The sequence below is a fragment of the Carcharhinus amblyrhynchos genome, chromosome 24 (genome assembly GCF_965287045.1).
Source record: "Carcharhinus amblyrhynchos chromosome 24, sCarAmb.v2.hapA, whole genome shotgun sequence".
Classification (NCBI taxonomy): domain Eukaryota; kingdom Metazoa; phylum Chordata; class Chondrichthyes; order Carcharhiniformes; family Carcharhinidae; genus Carcharhinus; species Carcharhinus amblyrhynchos.
Window position 1 is genome coordinate 36,549,390 of NC_137347.1, and position 19,324 is coordinate 36,568,713.

The following is a 19,324-nucleotide window of genomic DNA, read 5'->3' on the forward strand; positions in this document are numbered from 1 at the left end:
CAAATTTATTTTCAGTTTAGATTTGGCTTAAAAAAAAAGGGCAGTTATATGGTGAAAATGTTTTGAGGTTTTCACACTTAATAGAGATGAGTTTAGTATGCATTCAGTAGGTGGCATGGGAGAGAGGTGAATTTGTTAAACATTTAATTCCACCATAAACCAACTATCTACAGTAAAGGCCAGGTATGTCAGGAGAGAGCATTGGAGGGGAGGAGGAAAATGATTGGCCACAGCACCAGTGACCTGAGTTCAATTCCGGCCTTGGGTGACTGTGCAAACTTTGCACATTCTCCCTGTATCTGCGTGTGTTTCCTCTGCGTTCTCCAGTTCCCTCCCATAGTGTGAAGATATGCTGGTTAGATGCATTAGCCATGCTAAATTCCCCCTTTGTGTACCCGAACAGGCACTGGAGTGTGGCAACTAGGGGGTTTTCGCAGTAACTTCATTGCAGTGTTAATGGAAGCCTGCTTCTGACACCAATAAATAAACTTTAAACTGAAATTTCTGCTGTGTGATGAGTGCAAATGGCAGTGGAAGAGCAAGTGTTAGTGGAGCTAGCACACAGGAAGGCTAGACTCTTGACAAAGTTTGCATTTATTTTCCTTGCTGTTTTTGTATATCAACGGTTTCATAACAGGCAGATTTGGAAGAAAGAGAGCTTTTATTCCACAGAACAGATTGAGTCAGTCAGATTTAAATCTGTCTTTTCAATTTAGTAGAAAACCAATCCCAATTAGACTTTTATATTCTATGACTAAACGAATCACAAGGCTAGACTTCAGGAAAAAAAATAACACTCCTTGGCCTGTTTTTACACATAAATAGCTCACTACTACCCCTTCAGGGCAGTTATGGAGGGACCTAACCAGTGAAGGCCACATCCATTGAATGAATAAAAAAAATAGCATTCCCTGTGAGAGATGTTCTTATTCTACCAAAGATATAGGAAAAGTATAGATGTGTATTGTTACGTAAAGAAGTCCTGTTGCAATAAAGATACTAATTTCACAGTTTATCATAAAATTCCTACAGTGCAGAAGGAGGCCATCCGGCCCATCAAACCTGGAACCAACAGCAACCCCACCCTGTTTGAAATTAAATGTGCAGTTTTTGAGCATTTACCAGCTAATGTGTGACAGGATTTTTAACTTAAAGCTGCAGCAACCTATGTATGCCATCTGAGGGCAGTATTTGCCAGTAGTTTGGTTCTGCAGCCCCATTAAAACAACCATCAGAATCCCTACAGTGCAGAAAGAGGTCATTTAGCCCATTGAGTCTGCACCAACCACAATCCCACCCAGGCCCTACCCCATATCCCTACATATTTACTCATTAATCCCTCTAACCTATGCTAAGGAACAATTTTAGCACGGCCAAATCAACCTAACCCGCACATCTTTCTACTGTGGGAGGAAACCGGAGCACCCAGGGGGAAACCCACGCAGACACTGGGAGAATGTGCAAACTCCGCACAGGCAGTGACCCAAGCCAAGAATCGAACCCAGGTCCCTGACGCTGTGAAGCAGCAGTGCTAACCACTGTGCCACCCTTCGGGCTCACTGCCAGTTTAGCTAGGATTCATTTTTGGGTTCAAAAGGCTATTTGGGATTTATTTTCCAAAGATGTTGATTTGAACAGCATATTGCAGCAACCTTTTCCGTAGTGAATTTAAAACTGAATTTCTCAGACCATATCCCATTGAAATAAGGGGGCGATTCTTCCATCGCGACCCACAACTTTTCTGGCAGGTGGGGCTGGGAGATGCGCGTCATCAGCCTTTTTCTGGGACTTGCGTATGCGCTGGGAATGCCTGCACATAAGTTTGGTTTCCAGCTCTGATATAGAGGGCCTACACCCAAAACATTACACTGTCTTTACTCTCTTCAGATCCTGATGGATCTGGTTAGCATTTTCAACATTTGCATGTTCTCCTTTTTATTTGAATAGTTTACCAAGATAAATGCTTAAAGCATACGCGCGTTTCCCAGAGCCGGCGACCAGCTGCTGGTCAGAACATGCTGGAAACTGGTGGGAAGAGGGGTAAATCATTTGAATCTTTTTTTAATATAGTTTAAACATGTTTAACTTACGATTATTGGGAACTTGCTAGTCCCAATTGAATCTCCCACCTGCCAGGAATATTTCATTCCGGCGGGATTTAGAGTAGCTCCCCAGATTAGGGAACTAGTGGGATACCACGCCGGAATGAAGGGGGCAACCGAGGGCCCCAGGGGATTGGAGGCGGGGTGGGGTGGGGTGCTGCCCTCTGGGCATAGGTACCCTGGCAGTGCCAGCCTGTGCCCCTGGTCCTGCCCAAGAGGCAAAGTGCCCACATCCAGAAGGCATCTTGGCACTGCCCATCAAGCATTGAGCTGCGCTAAAGGGGGTGGTGCCTACTGTGGGCAGGGCCTATGGGCGATTGGAGAGGATTGGGGGGGGGGGGGTCCCGCCCCACTGGGATGGAGGGAGGGCAGTGACTGGGGCAGGCTGGGGTGGGTGGGTGGGCGGGGGATCACCACAGGTGGGGGGGGGGGCGGAATCACCACTGCCAGGCGGGGTGGGCTGGACATTGGGGCACTCTGGGGCAGCGGGGGGTGGGGGGGAGAGGGGAGGGGGGTGTGGATGTCAGGGCTGTCCTGGGAATTGTTGTGGGGGCTGCAATGGGGTCGTGGGGTGGAGAGGGAGGGCTGGAGGGCGCAGCACTGGGAGTCCTGAGCTGGCCAGAAGACGGGGAGACTGACGGATCGAGGCCACTGCGCAAACGCAGACTCCCCAAACTGTCAAGCTCCGGGGCGAGTAAACCCTGCACCACACACCCCTACCCCCACCCACCCCCCCACCCCACCCCACCCCACCCCCCCACCCCACCCCCCCACCCCCCCACCCCACCCCCCCACCCCCACCCCCCCACCCCCCCACCCCACCCCCCCACCCCCCCACCCCCCCACCCCCCCACCCCACCTTGGGGTTTTAATGAAACTCCCGACTGGGACCCCTGTAGTGCAGAGAGTGCGGAGATTCAAGCGTGAGGTTGAACTGATAAAACAGTCATGATTTAGAACAGTTTTCCCACCAATTCAGCACTTTTGGGAGAATCGCCCTTTAAATATATGATTTTTGAGCGTTTACCGTGGCTAATGTGTGACAGAAACTTCAAACTTCAAGCTGCAGTAACCTGTGTGTGCCATCGGAGGGCAATGTCTGACAGTTTGATTCTGTGGTCTGATTAACACAACAATATTTTACAGATTTTGACCTCATCGTCCACTGAAATCTTATGTTTCAAATTCCTGTAAAAGGGGTCTGTCCATTCTGTGTTCACTTGAACGTCAATTCATCCAGGGTCTTTTCAGTTGATTTTGAGCTTAATTTTAATAAATACCTGTGATCCCTTTGCTAAAAGTATTTTCTTCCTTTGCCTCTCTTTTTCATCCACCGACATTTCTTCCCCCTGTTAATTTTCCACAAGTTGGCACTCTGCTCTTGTTTTTGCTACAGCGGGTACCGGATATTTTCCATTACCTTGCTCAGAGACAGCGGTGATTCTGCTGGTCGTGTTCCTGCCTCCTGAGTCCCGCAGTTCCAGGTTCAAGCTCCACTCCAGGCACCTGAGACTTAAAGTCAGGGTTGGCATTAGAGGGTGTGGCACTGAGGGAGTGCCACTCTTTGTGGAGGTGCCCGCTTTCAGATGAGACATTAAACCAAGGCCTCATCTGCCTGCTCACACTATGTAAAAGATGCCGTGGCTCTAAGGGAAGCTACCCCCTGATGCCCTGGCCAATATCTATCCCTCAATCAGTGTCACAAAAACAGGTTATCTGCTCATTATCTCACTGCTGTTTGCAGGAGCTTGGTGTGTTTCCTACATTGTGACAGTGTCTACCCTCCAAAAACTCCTCATTGGCCGCAATATGCTTTGAGATGTCCAGCGATTGTGGCAGGTGCTATATAAATGCAAGGCTTGTCCTGTGTGTAAGTCTAGACAGCTGACTATTTGCCCACAAGCAGCAGCGCACATTGAATGGAAGCCCAGTCCTCTCTTAATAAAAGCAAGTTGCTGCGGATGCTGGAATCTGAAACCGGAAGAGAGAAAACGCTGGAAAATCTCAGCAGGTCTGGCAGCATCCCTAAGGAGAGAAAAGAGCTGATGTTTCGAGTCCAGATGACCCTTTGTCAAAGCTCACCAACTCTTCTTGTGCACTTAACAGCCAGTTTACTACAGGGTGATGAAGAGCAGGATTTCTCCCCTGCCTGCCAACCTCTTGGTGTAACCTGGGGGTGTTGGAGACCCCTGTAATGTTCTTGACTCCAGCTGATAATTTATCCCAGCACAGCTCAGGGATAGAATTAGCACCTCGTTGACAAAGTGATTGATTGAGGAGCCATGAATGCTTATCTAGTTTCTTCCTTGCTGCAAGTAGACTTGCATTAAAACTCCTCCCCACCCTCCCATGTTTTCTATATTAATGCTAATTAGTTCTACGATACTTCACACTCTCTCATTGAAAAAGCTTGTTAAGTTGTTAAGTGGTATAGTTTTCACTCCAGCTTTTGATCTTAATCCTGCTTCCTGCTGTATTTCCTGAGTAAATTGATTCTGTCTCTAATTTTGTTTTCATTTGTACTTTTTCTTTTAAACTCCGTTGATGGCATGTTTAAATCGGGGTTATTCAAGCTTCATTCTCCTGCGTCGTGCCTAAATGTGTACTTTACTTGGAAGAATTCATGTAAGAATTAAAATTGGTGTCACCTACCCTTTCCTCCATCAGTCTCCCAGGTCACTGAATCCCGCTCCATTTTCCCAGCTCCATTTAGCTCACTTTAAAAATATATAACATTCCTACAGGGCTGGACAAACTGGATGCAGGGATATTGCTTTCTCTGGCTGTGGGGTGGCGGGGTAGGGTCTAGAGCAAGGGGTCATGGTCTGAAGATACTGGGTAGGCCATCTTGGACTGAGGTAAAATTTATTTATTGGTATCGCAAGTAGACTTGCATTAAAACTGCAATGACGTTACCGTGAAAATCCCCTAGTCGCCACACTCCAGCGCCTGTTCGCATGGTCAATTCTCCTAACCTGCTCATCTTTTAGATTGTGGGAGGAAACCGGAGCAAACCCACACAGACATGGGGAGAATGTGCAGACTGCACACAGACAGTGACCCAAGCCAGGAATCGAACCTGGGTCCCTGGTGCTGTGAGGCAGCAGTGCTAACCGCTGTGCCACCGTGCTGAGGTGAGGAGAAAGCTTTTAGAGGGTGATGAACCTGTGTAATTCTCTACCACAGAATGCTCTATGATGCCAAGTCATTGAATATATTTAAGAATTATAGAATCCCTGCCGCGCAGAAGGAGGCCATTCGGCCCATCGAGTCTGCACCAACCACAAGCCCACCCAGGCCCTATCCCCATAACCCCATGTATTTACGCTAGCTAGTGCCTCTGACACTAAGAGGCAATTTAGCTTAGCCAATTCACCTAACCCGCACGTCTTTGGACCGTGGAGGAAACCGGAGCCTCCGGAAGAAATGCATGCAGACACGGGGAGAGCGTGCAAACTCCACACAAAAAAATGACCCAAACTGGGAATCGAACCCAGGTCCTTGGTGCTGTGAGGCAGCAGTGCTAACCACTGTGCCACCATGCCACCCTAAGAAGGAAATAGATTTCTAGATTCTAAAAGTGTCAAGGGGTACGGAGAGAGCACGGGAGAGTGGTGTTGAGATAGAGGACTAGCCATGTTGTTGAATGGCAAATCAGGCTCAATGGGCCGAATGGCCTTCTATTTTCTTTGTTTTCCAGCTGTTTAAGCTGTTCTCATGTATTTTGTTTCATGGGTTTTTCCTTTTTGCTCCCGCATATATCACTTCTGATCTTTAACCATTTCCTGGTGCCCACTTTAATACTTTTCAGTTTATTCTTGATTTGATTTATTGTTGTCACATATTATTAACATTTAATGAAAAGTGTTTTTCTTGCATGCTATACAGACAAAGCATATTGTTAATAGAGAAGGAAAGGAGAGAACGCAGAATGTAATGTTACAGTCATAGCTATGGTGTAGAGAAAGATCACCTGCCAGTGGAAACAACTTCCCTGTTTCTATCTTATCTACTCCCTTCATAATCTTATATGTTTCTGTAAGATCTCCCCTCATTCTTCTGAATTCCGATGAGTATAGCCCCAGTCTACTCAGTCTCTCCTCATAAACCAACCCTCTCAACTCCAGAATCAACCTAGTGAATCTCCTCTGCACCCCCTCCAGTGCCAGTATATCCTTTCTCAAGTAAGGAGACCAAAACTGTACACAATACTCCAAGTGTGGCCTTACCAGCACCTTTTACAGTTGCAACATAACTTTGCTGTTTTTAAACTCAATCCCTCTAGCAATGGAGGGCAAAATTTCATTTGACCCCTTAATTACCTGCTGCACCAGCAAACCAACTCCTTGTGATTCTTGCACAAGGACACCCAGGTCCCTCTGCACAACAGCATGTTGCAATTTTTACTATTTAAATAATAGTTCATTTTGCTGTTATTCCTACCAAAATGGATGACCTCACATTTACCAACATTGTATTCCATCTGCCAGACCCTCGCCCACTTACTTAAATTATCTGTATTCCTTTGCAAACTTTCAGCATCCTCTGTACACTTTGCTCTGCCACTCATCTTAGTGTCATCTGCAAATTTTGACACACTACACTTGGTCCCCAACTCCAAATCATCTATGTGAATCATAAACAATTGCAGTCCCAACACTGATCCCTGAGGCACACAACTAGCCACTGATTGCCAACAAGTAAAACATCCATTTACCCCCACTCTTTGCTTTCTGTTAGTTAATCAATCCTCTATCCATGCCAATACATTATCTGTAACACCGTGCACCTTTATCCAAAGCAGCAGTCTTTGGTGCAGTACCTTGTCAAATGCCTTCTGGAAATCCAGATACACCACATCCACAGGGTTCCCCATTGTACACTGCACATGTGATTTTCTCAAAATATTCCACTAAATTAGTCAAACATGACCTTCCCTTCATGAGCCCATGTTGTGTCTTACCAATGGGACAATTTATATCTAGATGTCTCGCTATTTCTTCCTTGATGATATATTCAAGCATTTTCCCTACTCTAGAAGTTAAGTAACTGACCTATAGCTACCCACCTTTTGCCTACCTCCTTTTTTAAACAGTGGCGTCAATTTTGCTGTTTTCCAATCTATGGGAACCATCCCAGAGTCCAGCGAATTTTGATAAATTACCTCTCCTGCCTCCCAAAGCAGAGGAGAGGGTGCAGAATGTAGTGTTACAGTACTAGCTAGGGTGTAGAGAAAGATCAACTTAATGTGAGGTAGGTCCATTCAAAAGTCTGATGGCAGCAGGGAAGAAGCTGTTCTTGAGTTGGTTGTTATGTGACCTCAGACTTTTGTACCGTTTTCCCAATGGAAAAAGGTGGAAGAGAGAATGTCTGGGGTGCGTGGGGTCCTTAATTACGCTGGCTGCTTTTCCAAGGCAGCGGGAAGTATAGACAGAGTCAATGGATGGGAGGCTGATTTGAGAGATGGATTGGGCTACATTTTCTTGCGGTCTTGGGCACAGCAGGAGCCCATACCAAACTGTGATACAACCAGAATGAATGCTTTCTATGACACATCTGTAAAATTTGATGAGAGCTCTGGTGAAAGGCAAATCGTAGAGATAGAAATAACTTGAAGTTAGATAAATACGTTGGGTGGAAGTTTACGCCCCTGTCCCGGGGTTGATTAACTTTGACAGGACCAGAAAATACTGATGACCGGAGGGGCTGTAAAGTTCCACCCGTGAGGGAGAGAGGAATAGAAGGATGTTCTGCAGGCAGATATTCACATGAAGATTAAACAGCAACTGGGCCAATTGGTCAATTTCTGAACTGTCAGAATCACACTGACCGAAGTGACTTGTTTAATTTTAAACTGCTTAGAGAATCATAAGATGGAAAAAGATTATTTTTGTCCCCTGAAAGATTATCTTATAATGTTTGTGAGTCACCTAATGGAATCTCAACTCTTCTTGGAACGTTATAAAACAAAAATGCCTGCAAGTCATCAAAAGCATTTTAATTCCTAAATCCTCTTTGCCTCTATTTAAACTGGTAAATTTAGCACTTAAGTCGACTTTGTTTATTTTGTAGCCAATTGTGTTTTGGAAAAATGAGATTGAAGAACATTGAAATGCATGTGATGTGGGACCTCACCCGGATTTCCTTCGGTAATTTACTGAAACATTAAATCCTTTGTTCTTGCAGCTTCTCTTTCTATTTAACTGAGCAACATAATCACCGGATATCCTAATAAACATCAGCTTAACCTTTTTCCTTCCAGTGACTGCAAGAAGAACGTTGTCCTTTTTTTAAAGTATTGATTTTCTTGGCTGATGTCAAAGGCGCACCCATGCCCCTTGGTTACCCCACACAAGTGGCTGTTGGTACTCAATACAACCTGTGCATTGGGGACCAATGCACAGGTTGTCTGCGGGAGAGCGTCACAGCCTGGCCTCCTACCTAACTTTCATGCAACCCCCACACCCCCACTTCCCACAGGCTGAATTTCTTCACCCACTTCCAAATATAATGAGAGCTATGCTGAGAGCAAACCGTCCTGTAGCAACAGGGAGTTTAACTTGCATAATGGACACTAGTGCCAGAGATTTTCAGTTATAGATAACACTGAAAAATGTAATTGTTTGACTAAGACTTGGAGCAAAGGGGGCCGTGGAAGAGGCATGAAAGACAAGTTTAGACTCAATACCAGGATGCACGTTGCTTACACCGTGACAAGGCATGGAATGCACTTTCGGGTAGAGTGAAGCCAAAAAACCACGAGAATCATTTAAGAACCAACTGGTTGTTGTGATTGGAGACTCCAGGTTATTGCTTGAGAGGTGAACTAAGACGGATAAATTAGCTTCCTCTATGTGTAATTATCTTGTGATGTTGGTCAAGAAATTAAAAAATGTATTTGGTTTATTGGACTATACTCATTAACTTCTGATGCACATTTTACAAGATCTTAGAATAATAAGTATTTCTAGCCTTTCTTCTCTCTATCACAGCATACCTTTAATTTGTCTTACTGCGATACAGGAAATATCATTTACCTTCTTGCTTATTAGCCAAGAGAACACTTGACTTGACAACCCTTGCACGAAACTCAAATTATATACTTCTTAAAAATCTCAGCAGAATGGGGCTTCAGTGATGGAGAGACTCAGATTAGTTTTCTTCATACAGGGAAGGGGAGGTTTAGAGAAAACTGGGTGGAAGCTTTCAAAATCATGAAGGATTTTGATAGAATAAATAAGGAGAAATACTTTCCAATGAGATTCAAAGGACACCGATATGAAGTGACTGATGAAAGAATCATAGAATCACTACAGTGCACAAGAGGCCATTCAGCCCATCGAGACTGAATTCTGACAATGTAATTCACCCAGGCCCACCATCCCACCCTATCTCTGTATCCCCACACATTTGCCATCCATCTAACCTACACACCTTGGGACACTCAGGGGCAATTTAGCATGGCTAATCCACCCTAATCTGCACATCTTGGGAGTGTGGGAGGAAACCAGAGTACCCAGAGGAAACTCACGCAGACACCAGGAGAGAATGTACAAACTCCGCACAGACAATGACCCAAGGCCGGAATTGAACCTGGATCCCTGGGGCTGTGAGGGAGTAGTGCTAACCACTGTGCCACTGTGATGAGTCGAGGGATTTTATGCAGTGAGTTGTTGTGAGCTGGAACACTGCCTGAAAAGGTGGTGGAAGCTGATTCAATTGTAGCTTTTAGTTGGATAGATACTCAAAGGAAAAGTATTTGTAGGATGCAAGAGTACAGGAGTGGGCTTAATTGGATTGCTTTATCAAAAGGCTGGCATAGGCATGATGGGCCAAATGGCCTCCTGTGCTGTGCCATTCAAGGAGGGGAATCAATTTCCTTTAACTATGTTTGAAAATGGTTGAAACAGGAGTAATCGCAGTGGGCGTGAACTTGGTGCTAAGTTGGCTTGTGTTGGTACTGCAAATAATACAGTTCAAACAGTGACTGAAACCAATGCTTTAAACTCTTCCAGGCTTTTACAGGCTGCCTGGATACAGAACTAAGCTAATGTATGCTAAAGCCTGAAAGATTTGCATCACAGGTTTTGTGCAGTCAGGCCTATAAATGTGCTATAACGCATGGTCTGTAAAGCAGCCTCGCTGTTAAGAGGCAGCACCTTGTATCCTCGCTCAATGCACACAGAATCATAGAATCCCTGCAGCGCAGAAGGAGGCCATTTAGCCCATCCAGTCTGCGCTGACTCTCTGACAGAGTATCTAATCCAGGCCCTCTCTCCCACCCTATCCCAGTAACCTCACACATTTCCCATGGCTAATCCATCTAACTGACACATACTGGGACACTAAGGGTCAATTTAGCATGGCCAATCCATACTAGCCAGCATGTCTTTTGGACTGTGGGAGGAAACCCACACAGACACAGTGAGAACATGCAGACTCCACACAGACAGTGACCCAAGCCAGGAATTGAACTTGGATCCCTGGCGCTGTGAAGTAGCAGTGCCAACCACTGCATCACCGTGCTACCCACTATGTCCAATATGTCCAACAGAAGTTTACAACCCTGGAACAGGGATATATTTTCTCTAATTTGTCCATAGTTTATACTGTACTCAGATGGTAAAAGTTAAGGAAGGGCATCTGGCTGTAAAAGCCAGATGGCAAATCCAAAATAATGTTTGATATGAAGGTGATCTACCAGTATTGTAGTGAAGGGTGGCACAGTGGTTAGCACTGTTGCTTCACAGTGCTCGGGACCTGGGTTCAATTCCTGACTTGGGTGGCTGTCTGTGCAGTTTGCATGTTATCTGCGTGGCTTTCACCTAAAACCAATGCTTTAAACTCTTCCAGGCTTTTACAGGAAGAGTTTCCTGTAAAAACTCTCTGGTTTCCTCCCACAGTTTGAACGCACTCGTTAAGTGCATCGGTCATTGCTAGATTCTCGGTGTACCCGAGCAGGCACAGGAGTGTGGTGACCAGAGGATTTTCACAGTAACTTCATTGCAGTGTTAATGCAAGCCTCCTTGTGACACTAATGGATAAACTTTATATAACATAGGGAAAAAGAGAACAGCAGTAACATGAGGAGAAATATTTGTTTTTATACAGTAGGTGGTAATGACGTGGCAACTTTCTGTCCCCACGAGTGTTGGAAACGGAGATGATGGATGATTTCAGAAGGTAATGTAAGGGAAATTAACTTGCAGGGAGAGGATGACTGGCACTGAGCTAGCATGGACCCCAATGGACCGAATGGTAGCCTCCTGTGTGGTAATGACTCTTGAATAATGACTAATGAGTTATCTAAAACAGCAGAAGGTGGGGGCGACACAGTGGCACAGTGGTTAGCACTCCTGCCTCACAGCTCCAGGGACCTGGGTTTGATTCCCAGCTTGGGTCATCATCTGTGTGAAGTCTGCCCGTCCCCCCCCATGTCTGTGTGGGTTTCCTCCGGGTGCTCCAGTTTCCTCCCGCAGTCCAAAGATGTGCAGGTTAGGTGCATTTGCAATGCTAAATTGCCCCTTCCTGTCCCAGGATGCGTAGGTCAGAGGGATTAGCAGGATAAATATAGAACATAGAAAAACTACAGCACAAACAGGCCCTTCCGCCCACAAGTTGTACTGATGATATCCCTAACTACTAGGCTTACCTATAACCCTCAATTCTATTAAGTCCCATGTACTAATCCAGAAGTCTCTTAAAAGACCCTATCGAATTTGCCTCCACCACCACCAATGGCAGCCGATTCCACTCATCCATATATGTGTATATATATATATGTGGGGTTATGGGGATAAGGCCTAGGTGGAATTGTTCTCAGTGCAGACTTGATGGGCTGAATGGTCTCCTTCTGCTCTGTAGGGATTCTATGATCCAGGAGGGGCAATAATCTTCAAGGCCCAAGCTTTGTCAGGATTATGAGCTGGGGGTCCCATTCCCACTTGCTGAGCAGAGGGCCCCTGCTGGAAGCTGCAGTGAGGAGAATGAGTGACCACTGGAATCGAATCATCACTGCATCCTCAGACTCCAAATACTTTCCTGTGGAAAAGGTGTGTTTTGTTAAAGTCCACAAAGTTAATGAAGAAGGAAGAATGCTTCAAAGTTAAATCCAACCTGATTGCTCTCAGCATCACGTGGATATTTAAAGTGAGAGGCTGCAGGACTGAGGGAAGATAATCCATTCCACACTTCAATATAACTTTGAGACTTGCTGCCCTCCTTCTCCCTAAAGCACAATTTCTTCTTCCCAGTGTAACTACCTGAGCAGTCCGGCTGGTGGAGAGGTAAAAGTATATTGCACATGAATAGGTTTGCCTGAGTGGATTTGATCAATTTGTCCAACTGATTGCCATACACATAAATGTTGAGTGAATTCTACTGTGACATGAGGGCAAAAAAACACTACTGCCACTGTAAAATGCATTTGTAATAGAACATAGAACATAGAACACGACAGCACAAACAGGCCCTTCGGCCCACGAGTTGTGCCGATCACATCAACACCTACCAACCTACAGACCTATCTATAACCCTCAATCTCATTAAACCCCATATACTCATCCAGAAGTCTTTTAAAAGACCCCAGCGAGTTCGCCTCCACCACCACTGACGGCAGCCGATTCCATTCACTCACCACCCTCTGAGTGAAAAACTTACCCCTAACATCACTTCTGAACCTCCCTCCCCGCACCTTAAATCTGTGTCCTCTCGTAGCAACCATTTCAACCCGGGGAAATAGCCTCTGAGAGTCCACCCTATCTATTCCTCTCAACATTTTGTAAACTTCTATCAGGTCGCCTCTCAACCTTCGTCTCTCCAGGGAAAAGAGTCCCAGCTCCCTCAACCTAACTTCATAAGGCATGCCTCCCAGTCCAGGCAACATCCTTGTAAATCTCCTCTGTACCCTCTCAATAGCTTCTACATCTTTCCTATAGTGAGGCGACCAGAACTGCGCACAATACTCTAAATGAGGCCTGACAAGGGTCTTATAAAGTTGCAGCATTACCTCCCGACTCCAAAACTCAATCCCTCGATTAATGAAGGCCAGTACACCATACGCCTTCTTGACCACCTCCTCCACCTGCGAGGCCGATTTAAGAGTCCTGTGGACCCGGACCCCAAGATCCTTCTGCTCTTCAACACTACTCAGACTTCTGCCCTTGATAGTGTACTTGTTCATCCCGTTGGTTCTGCCAAAATGGACGACTACACATTTACCTGCGTTGAAGTCCATCTGCCACTTCTCCGCCCAGTCCTGCATCCTATCTATGTCCTGCTGCAACTTTTGCCATCCTTCCAGACCATCCACAACACGACCAACCTTCGTTGGTCAATACTCTACCTTCAATACTCTGCAGTGTATCAGAATCATATCATAGCATCCCCATAGTGCAGAAAGAAGCCATTCAGCCCATCATATCTGCATTGACACTCCAACAGAGCAACTTACTCAGGCCTGCCCTATCCCCATAGCCCTGCCCATTTCCACCTAACGTGCACATCTTTGGATGCCAAGGGGCAATTTAGCATGGCCAATCCACCTAACCTCTACACCTTTGGACACTAAGGAGCAATTTAGCATGGCCAATCCACGTAACCTGCACATCTTTGAAGTGTGAGAGGAAGCTGGAGCACCTGGAGGAAACCCACACAGACACAGGGAGAATGTGCAAATTCTACGCAGACAGCGACTCAAGGCTGGAATTGAATACAGCTCTCTGGCACTGTAAGGCAGCAGTGCTAATCTCTGTGCTACTGTGCCGCCCCAAATTATAAAGTTTATTTTTTTCATTTTTGTACCCATGCATGGAAGGACAAGTATTTAACCATAAATACATGGGGAATGAGATCTTGTAACAAACGCTCAGGGGCATAACTTGAAGCACATTGATTCATTTTCTGTGTTTTAATTCCTGTTATGAAAATCATGAAAATCCAGAATGCTAAATTTAGAACTGGGTTCAGAAGTGCAGAGAGAGAAATCAGAGTCTTACTTCCTGCTCATCATTGTCTTGCGGTGCTGAACAAAAGCTGGGTATTTTTATCCAGCACAATGTTTTATACTGAGGGCCAGTTCCTGTAAGGCTGGGGTTTTCCTGGGGAACCCTGAGTCTGCTGCCAAGTGGCCTGGGAATTAATGGGTTGATTCTGCGGGAGCATTCACAATCTGGCAGGAAGATAAATCAATAAATATTTAACTGTTTAGTTGCACCTGGATGCCTTTGCTTCCCCTTTCAAATTTATTGCAGCAGTAAATACTCAATCAGCATGTGGCAGTGATGTCTCTGCTTTTTTGGTAAGATATTATGTGATTCCAATGCCACATCTGCCGTCCTTACCCGGTCTGGCCTACATGTGACTCCAGACCCACAGCAATGTGGTTGCCTCTCAATTGTACCTCTTAAATTAACACTCTCAATAAATTCTGGCCAGTGTTGGGGAGGCGATGGCCTAGTGGTATTATCACTAGATTATTAATCAAGAAACTCAGCTAATGTTCTGGGTTCGAATTCCACCACAGCAGATGGTGGAATTTGAATTCAATTTTTTAAAAATCTGGAAATAAGAATCTACTGATGACCATGAAATCATTGTTGATTGTCGGAAAAACCCATCTGGTTCATTAATGTCCTTTAGAACATTAGAACATAAGAAATAGGAGCAGGAGTAGGCCATCTAGCCCTTCGAGCCTGCCCCGCCATTCAGTAAGATCATGGCTGATCTGAAGTGGGTCAGTTCCACTTTCCCGCTTTCTTCCCATAACCCTTAATTCCCTTGTCTGTCAAAAACCTATCTACCCGTGACTTAAATATATTTAGCGAGGTAGCCTCCACCACTTCAATGGGCAGAGAATTCCAGAGATTCACCACCCTTTGAGTGAAGAAGTTCCTCCTCAACTCCGTTCTAAACTGTCCCCCCCCTTATCTTGAGGCTGTGCCCTCTTGTTCTGCTATCTTTTCTAAGCTGGAAGAATCTCTCTACCTCTACCCTATCCATCCCTTTCATTATCTTATACATCTCTATAAGATCCCCCCTCATCCTTCTAAACTCCAACGAGTACAGACCCAGTCTATTTAGTCTCTCTTAGGGAAGGAAATCTGCCATCCTTACCTGGTCTGGCCTACATGTGACTCAAGAGCCACAGCAATGTGGTTGACTCTCAACTGCCCTCCAATGGGCAACTAGGGATGGGCAATAAATTCTGGCCAGCCAGCGATGCCCACGTCCCAGGAAGGAATAAAATAATATATATTTTATTTCATTCATAGGCTGTTTATGAAAGACATGGTTGAAGAATAATCTATGAGGGAGATTGACAAAATGGACGGAGTGAAAATGTTGCCACTTGTTGTGGGGGAGGTCTCAACTAGTCACAAATACATACAAGATGATCATTAATCCAGTAGGGAATAAAGGAGCAACATTTTTTAGCCAGAGAGTGGTGAGAATGTAGAACTTGGTGTCATGTGCTGTAATTGAGGTAAATGGTATAGATACCTTTAAGGGAGGATCGATATGTAGCTGAAAGAATGGAACCTGCAGCACAGTGGCACAGTGGTTAGCAGTGCTGATTCCCAATGCCAGAGACCCGGGTTCGATTCCGGACTTGTGGGACTGTCCGTGTGGAATTTACACATTCTCCCTGTGTCTGTCTGGGTTTCCTCCGGGTACACCGGTTTCCTTTCGCACTCCAAAGATGTGCAATTTTGGTGGATTAGCCGTGTTAAAATTGACCATGAGTAGGTTAGGGGGATTAGCGGGGTAAATACATGGGGTTATGGGGATAGGGCTGGTCTGGGTGAGGCCAGATATTTATGCCATTTACCAGTTCACGAGGAAACTGCCATCCTACAGGCGACTCCAAACCCTCAGCAACGTGGCTGAATCTTAACTGTTCTGTACGGGGCAACCGAGGATGGGTAACAACTGCTGGCTTTGTCAGTGATGCCCAAATGCCACGCAAGAATAAAGGAAAAAAGGTAACATAACTAGTGCCTCTTAACAACGCCAATCCAATAAATAAATGCCAACGCTATAATTAAGGAAGCCCACCAACGCCTCTACTTTCACTGGAGGCTAAGGAAATTTGGTATGTCAGCCACGACTCTCATCAACTTTTATAGATGCACCATAGAAAGCATTCTTCCTGGTTGTATCACAGTTTGGTATGGCTCCTGCTCTGCCCAAGGTTGCAAGGGACTACAAAAGATTGTGAATGTAGACCAATCCCTCGTGCAAACCAGCCGCCCATCCATTGACTCTGTCTACATTTCCCATTGCCTCAGCAAAGCAGCCAGCATAATTGAGAACTCCACGCACCCTGGGCATTCTCTCTTCCACCTTCTTCCTTTGGAAAAAAATACAAAAGTCTGAGATTACATACCAACTGACTCAAGAATAGCTTCTTCCCTGCTGCCATCAGACTTTTGAATGGACCTACTTTGCATTATGTTGATCTTTCTCTACACCCTCGCTATGACTGTAACACTACATTCTGCACTCGCTTCTTCTCTATGAACGGTATGCTTTGTCTGTATAGTGCGCAAGAAACAATACTTTTCACTGTATATTAATACATGTGACAATAATAAATCAAATCAAAAAAGCAGCACAAAATGGCAGTGGCAGTCAGCGGGGTTGGCATCAACTGTGGAGAGTGATAGAGTTAGATCAGAATTCTCTGCCCATTTGTGCCCCGCAGCCGCCGCAAGCGAGGATGGAGAATTTGGCACTCAACCAAATCTCCCCATTCGCTGCAGTGGGGCTGGAAAACTCCACCCTTAATGTTTCAGGTTGATGTCCTTGTATTAGAAGTTAACAAGGAACTCTGGAGTTTGGCTTTATGGTCACCACTCCTGCTTTCAGGGTAAGCAGAACCCTTCCACTGCTACAAACGCCAAGAAGCTGGTGACTGGATTATGGAAACGATCGTGCAAAGAATGTTTTTGTAAGCATTAAATGCAGCTTAAGACCTAAAGGCTCTTGGTTGTCCATTGGAAGCTCACGGAGATGTAAGCAAGCAACTAAATGTTACAAACTGTCACCTCATTACAGAAACATTCCGAGGGCCAGAACAATTCTCTACACGACCTGCTGAATACAGTCAAAACATGTCAAACTTCTCTTTACTGAGACCTGAAAAATACTGCCAGGTCAATGAAAGCTTAGCACTGCAAATTAATATTGCTCCTATTTGTTCTATGCCTGGATAAGCTATGTTTTTCTTACGAGCCACTGGCAGATAGTCAGCATGCTAAAATTTGTCGAAAACCATTTGTCACTGTGAACCTATGTGCCTGCCTAAAGGCAATACACATTGCATTATATAATTCAAAATAATTCTGAATGACCAGTTTCATAGGCCAATCACACTAAATGTTCCATGATGGGCTTGTTGAATCAAATGGCCTCCTCCATTCGGCCCATCGAGCCTGCACTGATAACAATCCCACCCAGGCCCTTTTCCCCATAACTCCACATATTTATCCAGCTAATCCCTCTAACTTACGCATCCCTGGCCACTATGGTCAATTTAGCATGGCCAATCCACCTAACCCGCACACCTTTGGACTGTGGGAGGAAACTGGAGCATCCGGAGGAAACCCACATAGACACGGGAAGACAGTGATCCAAGCAGGGGATTCCCTGTGGAGCTGTGAAGCAGCAATGCTAACCTCTGTGCCATCGTGCCACCCCTCTACAATAATAGCCTATAAATTCTGGGAGTTGTAAGTACGGGATGATTCAAGGATACACTCGGGACCCCACCCCAAGTATGGATTGCTTGGTTCCAACTGTCTTACAATAATAGCTACCCAGGAGAAGTTAAATTTAAAACAACTTCTAATTCCTGGGTAACTGTAGTACCGACCCCCACAGGACCCCCCTGAACACCTCACCTCACTGCCTCCCCCCAACCCTACACCCCATTGACCACCGGACACTGTCACTGCCCCAAATCATACCTAATAAACCTACCTTCTCCCTGGTTTGTTAGAGGCTGGACCTTTGAACTTACCTGCCTAATGGAGGGTGGTGCAGCACAAAAAGGGGCATGATTTCCTTACGAGCCCTCAGCTGAAGGTCACAGGAGTGCGCCGCCCTACACAGCCCTCGCCTAGCCTGAGGTGGAAGGTCAGGCGAGAAAGGATTGCCTGGATTTTGAGGTAGAAAACTCGGGGCAGAGTTGCAATCCAACTCTGATTAAATATCTGTGGATATTCAACTCCAATGAGGCGAAGATTCAATGACTCAACATACAGCGAATGTCTGGAGTAAGGACTGGAGTTGATGGGGAGGGGGGAGTCTTTCCGATGGGTTGGCAGCACAGAGGACGACGGTTGTTGGAAGCCAATCAGCTCAGTCATGGGACACTGCTGCAGGAGTCCCTCAGTATAGCGTCCTAGGTCCAACCATCTTCAACATTTTCATCAACACTCTTCCCTCTAACATAAGGTTAGGAGTGGGAATGTTTGTTGGTGATTACACCGTGTTCAGTATTGTTCAGAACTCCTCATACATGGATGAAACTCATGCCCACACACAAGTCACACAACACCAGGTTAAAGTCCAACAGGTTTATTTGGAATCTTGAGCTTTTGGAGCACTACCCCTTCCTCAGATGAGTGGAGAGTTGGGTCCACAAACACGGCATATATAGACAGACGCAATTACAAGATAACGGTTGGAATGTGAGTCTTTACAGGTAATCAGGTCTTTACAGGTACAGACAATGCGTGTGGAGAGAGGGATAATCACAAGTTATAGAGTTGTGAATTGTCTCAAGCCAGTTAGTAGGATTTTGCAAGCCCAGGCCAAATGGTGGGGGTTACATGTAGTGTGACATGAGCCCAAGATCCCGGTTGAGGCCACCTTCATATGTGGAGAACTTGACTATCAATTTCTGCTCGGTGATTCTGCGTTGTCTTGTGTCTTGAAGGCCGCCTTGGAGAACGGTTACCCGTAAATCAGAAACTGAATGCCTGCGACTGCTGAAGTGTTCTCCGACAGGAAGGGAACACTCCTGCCTAGTGATTGTTGCATGGTGTCCGTTCACCCGTTGTCATAGTGTCTGCACGGTCTCGCCGATATACCACGCTTCGGGACATCCTTCCCTGCAGCGTATCAGGTAGATAATGTTGGCATGAGTTATAGGCACACACTAATTCTTATGAACTTATTTTAAAAACTGGCAGGGCAGGAAAAAGGATAATCCTTCT